The sequence below is a fragment of the Saccostrea echinata genome, unplaced genomic scaffold (genome assembly GCF_033153115.1).
Source record: "Saccostrea echinata isolate AGI-Se365-2 ecotype Australia unplaced genomic scaffold, CSIRO_AGI_Sech_v1 ptg000009l, whole genome shotgun sequence".
NCBI lineage: Eukaryota > Metazoa > Mollusca > Bivalvia > Ostreida > Ostreidae > Saccostrea > Saccostrea echinata.
In genome coordinates this window covers 41924802-41934372 of record NW_026889758.1, presented here as the reverse complement: position 1 = coordinate 41934372, position 9571 = coordinate 41924802, and positions in this window count along the sequence as shown.

Here is a 9571-nt window from a genome sequence, read left to right as displayed (position 1 = left end):
GAGCAGACGCTCTAACCACTGTGCCACTGGGGCAACTACTCTCTATTTAAGTCACTTGTGCAATGACTTTAGTTTAATTCAAAGTTTTGTACTGATCATGTTGAGTCACATTAGCACAAATATCTTTCTGCTGACCTTGACTAATGACCATCCGCAACTATTCTGGTTGGAAACAATATGTTAATTAATGCATAATAAGTGAAATTACTATGAAAGAAAAATGGTCTACTTAAACCACAAGTTATATTTATAAAAATATACACTGGTCTCCTTAAGTCATATGAGAGAAACATAAAATATTAAGGAGACCATTTTTTTCATATATTTTTAGGAGGCATTTATTATGAAAAAATAAAGCAAGAGTCGACTAAATGGTGTTCTATAGATCTTTGATCTGGTATTTCTTTTCAGAAAAAAGCAAATTTAAAAAATCTGTATATTGTCTCCTTAAGCCATATATAATGGTCTGGTCTCCCTAGTCCTTAAATCAGAGTTATATATATATATATATATATATATATATATATATATATATATATATATATATATATATACATATATATCCAAAATGTATAATAAATTATATAATTATCACAGTGTTCGGCAATAAATATTTAAAAAAAAGAAAAAATGACAACACAAGTTGTAAAACGTTAGCGCTTTCATTTCAAATTCTTCAGACGTTTTACTTCAAACATTTGACGTTAAAATGTTATTGTAATGACATTACCAACACAATGACGTCACAATGAAAATTCGGTAAAAAAGCAAAAGCATGATTGAATTATACAAATATGAAATAAATTACACTAAACTGTTCAAAGTTGGTTTTAAAGATTTAATGAAATGTTTTTCTCTTCTTTCCACCACTTTTTAGCTCATCTGAGCCGAAGGCTCAAGTGAGCTTTTCTGATCACATTTTGTCCGGCGTCCGTCTGTCTGTCTAGCTGTCCGTCTGTCTGTAAACTTTTCACATTTTTGACTTCTCAAGAACCAATGGGCCAATTCAACCAAACTTGCCACAAAGTATCCTTGGGTAAAGGGGATTCAATTTTGTTCATATGAAGGGCCATGCCCTCTTCCAAAAGGAGATAATTACAAATTAGTGAAAAATTAATAGCATCTTTTAAAAATCTTCTCAAGAACCACTGGGCCAGGAAAGATGAAACTCATGTGGAATCATCCTCAGGTAGTGTAGATTCAAGTTTGTTCAAATCATGACCCCCAGGGGTGGGGGGGGGGGGGTCACAATGCGTGATCAAAGTTTTACATAGGAATATATAGGAAAAAATCTTTAAAAATCTTCTTCTCAAGAATTGCAAAGCCATGATTGGTCATATTGATATGGAAGCATCCTCAGGTAGTGTAGATTCAAGTTTGTTCAAATGATGACCCCAGAGGGTAGGGTGGGGTCACAATGTGGGATCAAAGCTTTACATAGGAATATATAGGAAAAAAAAACTTGAAAAATCTTCTTCTCAAGAACAGCAAAGCTTTGTTAAGTCATATTGATATGGAATCATTCTCAGATAGTGTAGATTCAACTCTGTTCGAACCATGACCCCCAGGGTTAGGTTGGGGCCACAATGGGGGATCAAAGTTTTACATAGGAATATATTGAAAAATATCTTTTCAAGAACAGAAAAGCCATGTTTAGTCATATTGGAAGCATCCTAAGGTAGAGTAGATTCAAGTTTGTTCAAATGACCCCCCCCCCCCCCCCCCCCCCCCCGGAGGTGGGATTGGAGGGCCACAATTGGGGATCAAATTTTGAACAAGGAAATATATAGGAAAAAATCTGCTGCTCAAGAACAGCAAAGCCATTTATTATATTGATATGGAAGCATCCTCAGGTAGTTTAAAATTCAACCCACCCATTTTAACTTTTCAATACTGAACTGATTTGTTCTTTTTCCTAGCCAATGTGCTCAGGTGAGCGATGTGGCCCATGGGCCTCTTGTTACATTTTACATCGGTGAGACTGGAACTACTCTCCGTACCCGTATTCGAATCCACAGACAGCATATTCAACATCCGGAATATAGACAGGTTAAAGTTGTTCATATTTATGAAAGCCCTTTGAAAAAGGAAAATACTGTGGACATGAATGGGTATTTTATTGCAGCTGATGCCTTTGTATATATATATAGACAAAACGGTAGTGTTTTAGAATATAAACTTTGTAAATAATAAGGTAAATGCATGAAAACTCCCCATGTGTTTCACCTTTTCTGTGTAAAGTGATGTCTTTGGTGTGTATGTGACTAACTGTGTGAACTAGGTAATCATGGTATATGGTAAGTATGAAATAACAAGTGCACCTAATGTGGAAATGACTGAGTTCTTCCCTGTTCATACCCTGTGTGTTTTAAATGTCAATACCTTGTGTGTTTTAACTGTCAACTCCCTGTTTGTTTTTAAGTGGCTGTACCCTGTGTGTTTTTATCTGTTAATATCTTGTGTGGGTTTTTTTTTCTGGCAGTTCCCTGTGTGTTTTTAAGTGACTATACCCTGTGTGTCTTTAACTGTCTAGGGAGATAATGGGTTCGAATCCCATCACTACTGCACAATGTGTTATCAAGTAGTGTTTTAGGTTAGGTCTCCTAGTATGAAGTAATAAGTGGTTGCATGTTAATGTTTTATATCTTCTGTATCATTGTTCATGTGTTCAGTTCCAGTCTTTCTATTGATAATAGATTATGAATCAAAGTGTAATTTCAACTGTTACTTTAATGTTAAAAAATGAATTAATATCAAGTCAAAGAATCTTTATTTAATTTTCTTTCAACAAATTGATCCAGTATTTTGTTTTTATGTGTAAATGCTATGAAAATTATCAAATTGCACCTGTAATGTAAATTGACGTAAGAATATTTTCTAAAAATTCTTCTAAATCTGTCAATATTAAACTTCAGATCTTCCAGTTAATTCCCCAGTCTTCAATATCTGGCATTGATGATGGTGTTGACACCAGTAGATCAAGGGTGTCACAAGGGTCATCCATTCCACAGGAGCGAAGGTGTGTGGAGGCAGTCCCTTCCCTGATTGTCACTGAGGGTATGATTATGACTATGTTTTTCTATCATTATATTCAATCAGATCATAAGATAACTATGACGATTGATTGTATAAACACAAGCACACTTGACTTGTGTACTTTTTTTCTCCCAGTGAAAAACTAAATGTTCACATGAGCTATATTTGTTGCAGTTACAGCTGAAGAACGGGGGAATTCATTTCACAGTGAATTCAATGATGGATCAGTTGTCTCTTTAGGCTAGTACTTGCATGATTCCACTGTACTTTGAGGTTTAAACTATTCAAAATTTTAAACATTTTGATATCTTAATACGTATATTCGATGTTTATACCATTATGCATGTGTATTTACTTTATTAACAATTATTTATAAAGACTCTCAGGCATCAGAAACTGGGACTGAATCATCTTCCTTACTTAGAGGTAAGTGTAAATCAAAATGCTCAAATATATATTATATATTTCTATGTAGGGAGTGAGCTTTTCAAAGTTTTTCATGAGAATATAGGGAAAAGATGGTAAACATATTGATATTCAGAATTATAGTGTGGATTCCAGTTTGTTGAAGTAAAGTCTTGTCCCCCTTTGAGCTAAGGTGGGGCCATATATGGGTTCAATTTTTTCATGCGAATACATAGGAAAGATGTCTTTTGAAAACAATCTATTGGTGGACAGTAGGGCCAAGGTGATTCAATTGAACATTGTGGCTTTTGGGTCTCTTTTTCAATTAGGCCAGGTAGATGGAGTTGATAAATCATACAAGTTAAATTTTTGGGAAAGCAATTGTAATTGATTTACTAATACATGTACATGTATTGTAATTATTTTCATACAAATAATTGTCCATAAGCATTCATTTGACTTTACAGAGGGATCTTTGTTAACAGTGCCATCACCTAGAGGTAATGAGAATTTGAAAAAAAAAATAACACAAAGATAGTCTATAATGCACTAATCAAATTATCTAGATTTTAGCTAAACCGAGTCAAAGGCTCTAGTTTGCTTTTCTGATCAAAATTTCTCCGGCATTGTCCTTGTTGTTGTCTTTGTAAACATTTTACAATTTCATCTCCAGAACTACTGGGCCAATTTCAACCAAACTTGCCACAATGCATCCTTGGGTAAAGGGTATTTAAGGAGGTTCGATCCTGAGCCTTTGAGCAGATTTTGGTCTGGACCTTTATTTCTAAAATTCTGCATCATTTTTAAGTTCTAACATTAAATCTGGATTCTACAATGCAAATTAAACTATATCCAATGAAAAAAACGCGATTAAATTCCATTCAAATAGGATTAAGCTAGGAACTATATTTTGTGGCGGAAGGTTTTTTTTAGAAGAAAATGATCAATTTTTCCCTTTTGAAGTATATATAGTACTGTTAAGTTTAAATTCCTATTTTTTAATGCTAGTTGCACACAGAGCTGTTTTTTGCAGTGAAATGTTTTATTCTGGTTCTGAAATATCTATTATGTTATTTCTCATGAATTCTTTCATTATATTGTGACAAATATAGTAAATATACTCTGAAAGTCCAGGAAAAATTGAGCTAATTTTAACATAAAATTAACACTTTTTTAGTAATATCTAAAAATTTACAGCATAGACCCCCACTTTTGTTTTTCTTTTCTGAATATATAAGATAACTTTGATCAATCTGCTTAAATTCAGCAAAAGTTTAAGACTTTAAAATAATTTTTTTTGCTTGTTAAATTTTTAATGCCAGAAAAATCACATTTTGTAAGTGCAGAAAGGTCAAATAATTGATTCTGCAAAGCAATTTGCAACTTTTCATAATTTCAATATGTCTTTTTTTAAATAAACTAATAGTTTATTTAGTCCCATGCTTTATTTGGATAAAAACATTGGAGGGAATTTTTGATTAAGACACAAATTTCAGTGCAAAAAGGTCGTATTAAATGTACTGTAGCGCCAAAAGAAGCATATTGACCCCCGTTTTTTGTTTTGATTTTTAATTAAGCTATGTGTGTAGAAACTAAAAATATACTTGACAAAAAAAGTTTAAGACTTTAAATATCAGGATCCAACTTCGTTAAGTTTGTTCACAGAAAGTGCCATGCCCTCTTTCAAGGGGCCACTAAAGGGGATCAAATTAATACAATAGAAAAAAGTCTTTAAATAAATCTTCTTAGCAAGAACAGCAAAACCCTGATAAGTCAAATTTATTTGGAATCATATTCAGGTAGTGTAGATTGAAGTTTTACATAAGAATATATAGGAAAAAGAATGAACAGAAGGACCATAGTTACTCAGATGAGTGTTGTGGACCATGGGCCTCCTGTTTAAATTATAACAAAGGGATCTGATATATCCCAACTACAGTACTTGGTAATAGCTGCTGAACATTTTTTAGTTTTTTTTTAAATCAGCGTCAATGTCACATAGAAATCCATTATCTAAATTCTTTCCTCCCATGAGTAAAGTTTATTTCTATAATATAATTGAAATAAAAAGTGCTTCAATATTTATATTCTTGAAAGATTTATTTAAATAAAATTTTCTTCAAATGTTCCCTCCATTAGCAGTCTTTTATCTGAGTTTTCAAAATTGATACAATCACAATGGAAGTTGAGGGGATGGGTGACTGGGGGGGGGGGGGGGGGGTTATACTGGGATCACAATGTCTGTTTTTATTTGAAACTAATACGTGTTTGTGACTCAAGGTATTTTTCTTGAGTAGTTTGGACAAGCTAGATCATGGACTCATACTTACTGATTTTATGAAAATAAAATTTTTGAATCTGCAATAACTTTGAAGTAGAGAAATACATTTAGAGATTATAGAAGGCACAAAGGTTGCTTCTTGTCCAAAATTAAATTTATAATGAAATAATTTTAAATCATACTTGCATGCCTTCAGCATTGATTATGACTATAATTACTACCTTCAACAAATTACACCTCAACAAGATTCAGGCAATGGGAATGTTTAGCGTGATGATAGAGTTCTTTTTTAGATGTATTTTAAAGCATCTCTCCCCCTCCCCCAAGTGATATTAATCCCGGAGGACAGTTCTAGTTGGGTTTTTTTAATTCATATCCATGAAACTTCCATCAGTGAACTTGTTTTGTCTATTTCGTTTTCTTGCAGTCTTTTATTGTTTATATATTTATATTCATAATTTATCTAAAACTGTGATTTATCAATAAGTAAATATATAATATATAGGGATGGCAATTTGTAACCGGTTAACCGATTTATCGGTCGCAACGATGGTAATCGGTTAGGAAATCTCTAATCGGTTAGTCGGAAAAAATGAAAATGTGTGTAAATATCCTTAAAATTCAATTTGCAATTAAAAAAAAAATTATGAATGTTGATAAGTTATAACGTTTTTTACGTACATGTATTTAGATATAATTTATTAGGACTCTTCGGACGGAGGTGTTGGGGTAATTGGTCAATTTGTGAAGTGTTAATTGCTACTTTGTTTCTGTTTATGACCGTATGTAATGTTTGGGGGGTTGTCAGAAAGTTATCAATGTCCTTGATGGATGTATCTCATGGATGTTTTATGGTTTTCATTTAGAAATTGAATTAAAATACGTAAAATATACAGATCAAGCATAAACAGAATATTACTAATGCCGTTTTTCTTTTTTTTTTAATTTATATATTAATTTATTGGGAGGGGATATGAATAGAATTATTTTTAAAAAAATGTCCGGAAAAGAGCATTTTGTTACGATTAACCGGTTAATCGGTCGGAACGTCTTACGGTTAACTGATTGGCAATTCTGTATTCGATTGCCATCCCTAATAATATATAATTTTTTCTTTTTATATATATATATATATATATATATATATATATATATATATATATATATATATATATATATATATATATATATATATATAACATTCTTTGTTGTATTCTCATTCAATCAAATAACCTGTAAATTAAAATCCAATATTTTTTTTTTTAAATCATAGACAGCTGCTTTTTTAATAAAAATGGAACTCGTAAATATCCTTACCTTGTCATTCATTGGTCATTTGCAAAATTATTTTGTCTAAAAACATTCTGACTGTACACACATATACTATGAAGCTGATATTAAAAAAAAGATGCTTGAGTTTCTGCTTGACAATATCTATGTAGTTTTTTGAGATCAGGTCTTCCAACAATCTGTTGGAATTCCCATGGGTACCAATTGCGCTCCTTTATCAGCAGACCTTTTTGTATTCATATGAAGCAGAACTTATTCAAAAACTTCTACATGAGAAGAAGAAAACACTTGTTGTGGACTTGAACTCGACATTTCGATAAATCGACGATGTATTATCAATTAACAATAGTTACTTCCATTCATATATCGACTCGATATATCCCAGTTAGCTTGAAATAAAAGATGCCACAGGGTCTGACACATCTGTTGCATATTTGGATTTGTTAGTAGAAAAAGACATTAATGGTAACATAACAACAAAGCTTTATGATAAATGTGATGTCTTCATTTTTTCAATCGTCAACTTTCCTTACTTATGTAGCAATATACCCTTATCACCTGCATATGGGGTTTTTGTCTCCCAGTTGATTTCGATATGCAAGAGCATGCTCTACGTATGAACAGTTTCTAAAACAAGGTAAGCTATCATCTTTTTACAAATTTTATGGTTGATACAATGACCTTGTCAGCAAATACAACCTATCATTAAGTCAAAACCTGACTGACATTTTTCATACTAAATGTTAGGTCATTATTTTCACACTAAGATGTCTACGGATTTTCCCGTTTTTTCCCGATCATGACAAGGAGCACACGGCGGGTATGACTCCTACATTAATGATTACACCTGATCCCACCTCTGATGTATTTTTTTAATTGACTTTGAGCTTGAATACCGTTCGTTATCTCCATATTTCATGTATATATACAGGATTTCTCATTTGCTTCACTTATTACAATTTTGTACTCTGCCTCCTAGATACCCAGGAGCAGAGAAAAAGCATATTTATTTTTATTTGAATTTATACATTTACATTTATATTATTGCATTTAGATGGTTTGCTTAATACTCAGGAGCAGAGGAGAAGATTTTCAAAGAATTAATGCATTTCTGCTATAAAATCATTTGAGCCCAGCCCTAACACCAGAACCCCTGACCCAGGGGCCATGAAATTCACAGTTTTGGAAGAGGCACCCTTGCTCATCAATAATTAAGGGTGAAACATTTACTGAATTTTGTAAACTTAAACGAACAGCAGTAAACAAAACGTTACCGTATAAACGAGAGAATATTTTGTGTTGAATTTTTATGGTTACTTACTCATTAGCTGCAGAACTGTAGCTCTCTGCTTGAGAAAATTCGGACAGACAAAGCTCTCTGCTTTGTCTGTCCGAATTTTCTCAAGCAGAGAGCTACAGTTCTGCAGCTACTTACTCATTAAACACTAATTTAATACTCTATTCTTTCACTATAATGTAAGTATGAGTTGTTATAACTATTTATTTGTTTGTTTTTATGACGAAAGAATATGAAACGCATAAAACTCATTCACTTTTTACACTGCATTAATAGTTTGTTTGGCTACATACCGGACGTAAAAAAAGCATTGTCAAATTAAACTTGCAAAGATGGCTCTTTTAATCCTGAATTAAGTATACCGCGATTTGCTGACTGTATTGAAACACTTTTCAAAGACTAGTGAAAACGTATTATATTTATTTAATCAACGTAAATCAAGTTTTATACTTGGAAAAATAAAATAAAATCATAATAAATCGTAAGTATTCGCTACTCGGAAATCGGAATTAAATATGTTAGACGCAATTGGGTTTTAGATAGTTTAGTTTAATAACATGTTTCTGGTATCGATTTAAACAGAAAACAGTTGTTTTCTTTGGTAAATATGAAATTAAACAACTTGTTTGTATTTATCTTTACTTCTGATAGACATTGATAATGACCTTTGTGTAAACGTTTTCTCAATTCGTAAACGTTTAGAGCATTTAATCGAAACGTCGCCGTTTACACGTGTAATCGTTTCGCCCTTACTCACCATGTACTTTGTTCATCGACTCAGTAACCAGGCGCAGAGGAGATTTTCATAGAATTAATGCATTTTCACTACTGTATATAATCATTAGAGCCCTTCCCTAAACCAGAACCCCTGACCAAGAGGCCATGAAATTCTCAATTTTGGAAGAGGCACCCTTGCTCATCATAACTATGCATGTAGTTCGTTTGCTTACTACCCAGGAGAAGAGAAGAATATTTTCAAAGAAATATTGCATTAATATACCACTTATGTAAAAACAAAATATCTGTTTCAGGAGATATAACTTAAACACTGGGGATCAAACATTTTTTGAGAGAACGAGGGTGCATTTGATTTGTATTCGACAGGAATCTGGGAGCACTTGAAAAGTGCAGATTTCATTGTTCTGTCACATAGAATTTTAGCATTCTTACGATGTATCGGGTTCCTGTGCAATGCTTGCAGGAAAGGGAAATGTTTTCCCGATATTGTGTTTTGATTTGCTAAAACATAACATAAATATGGC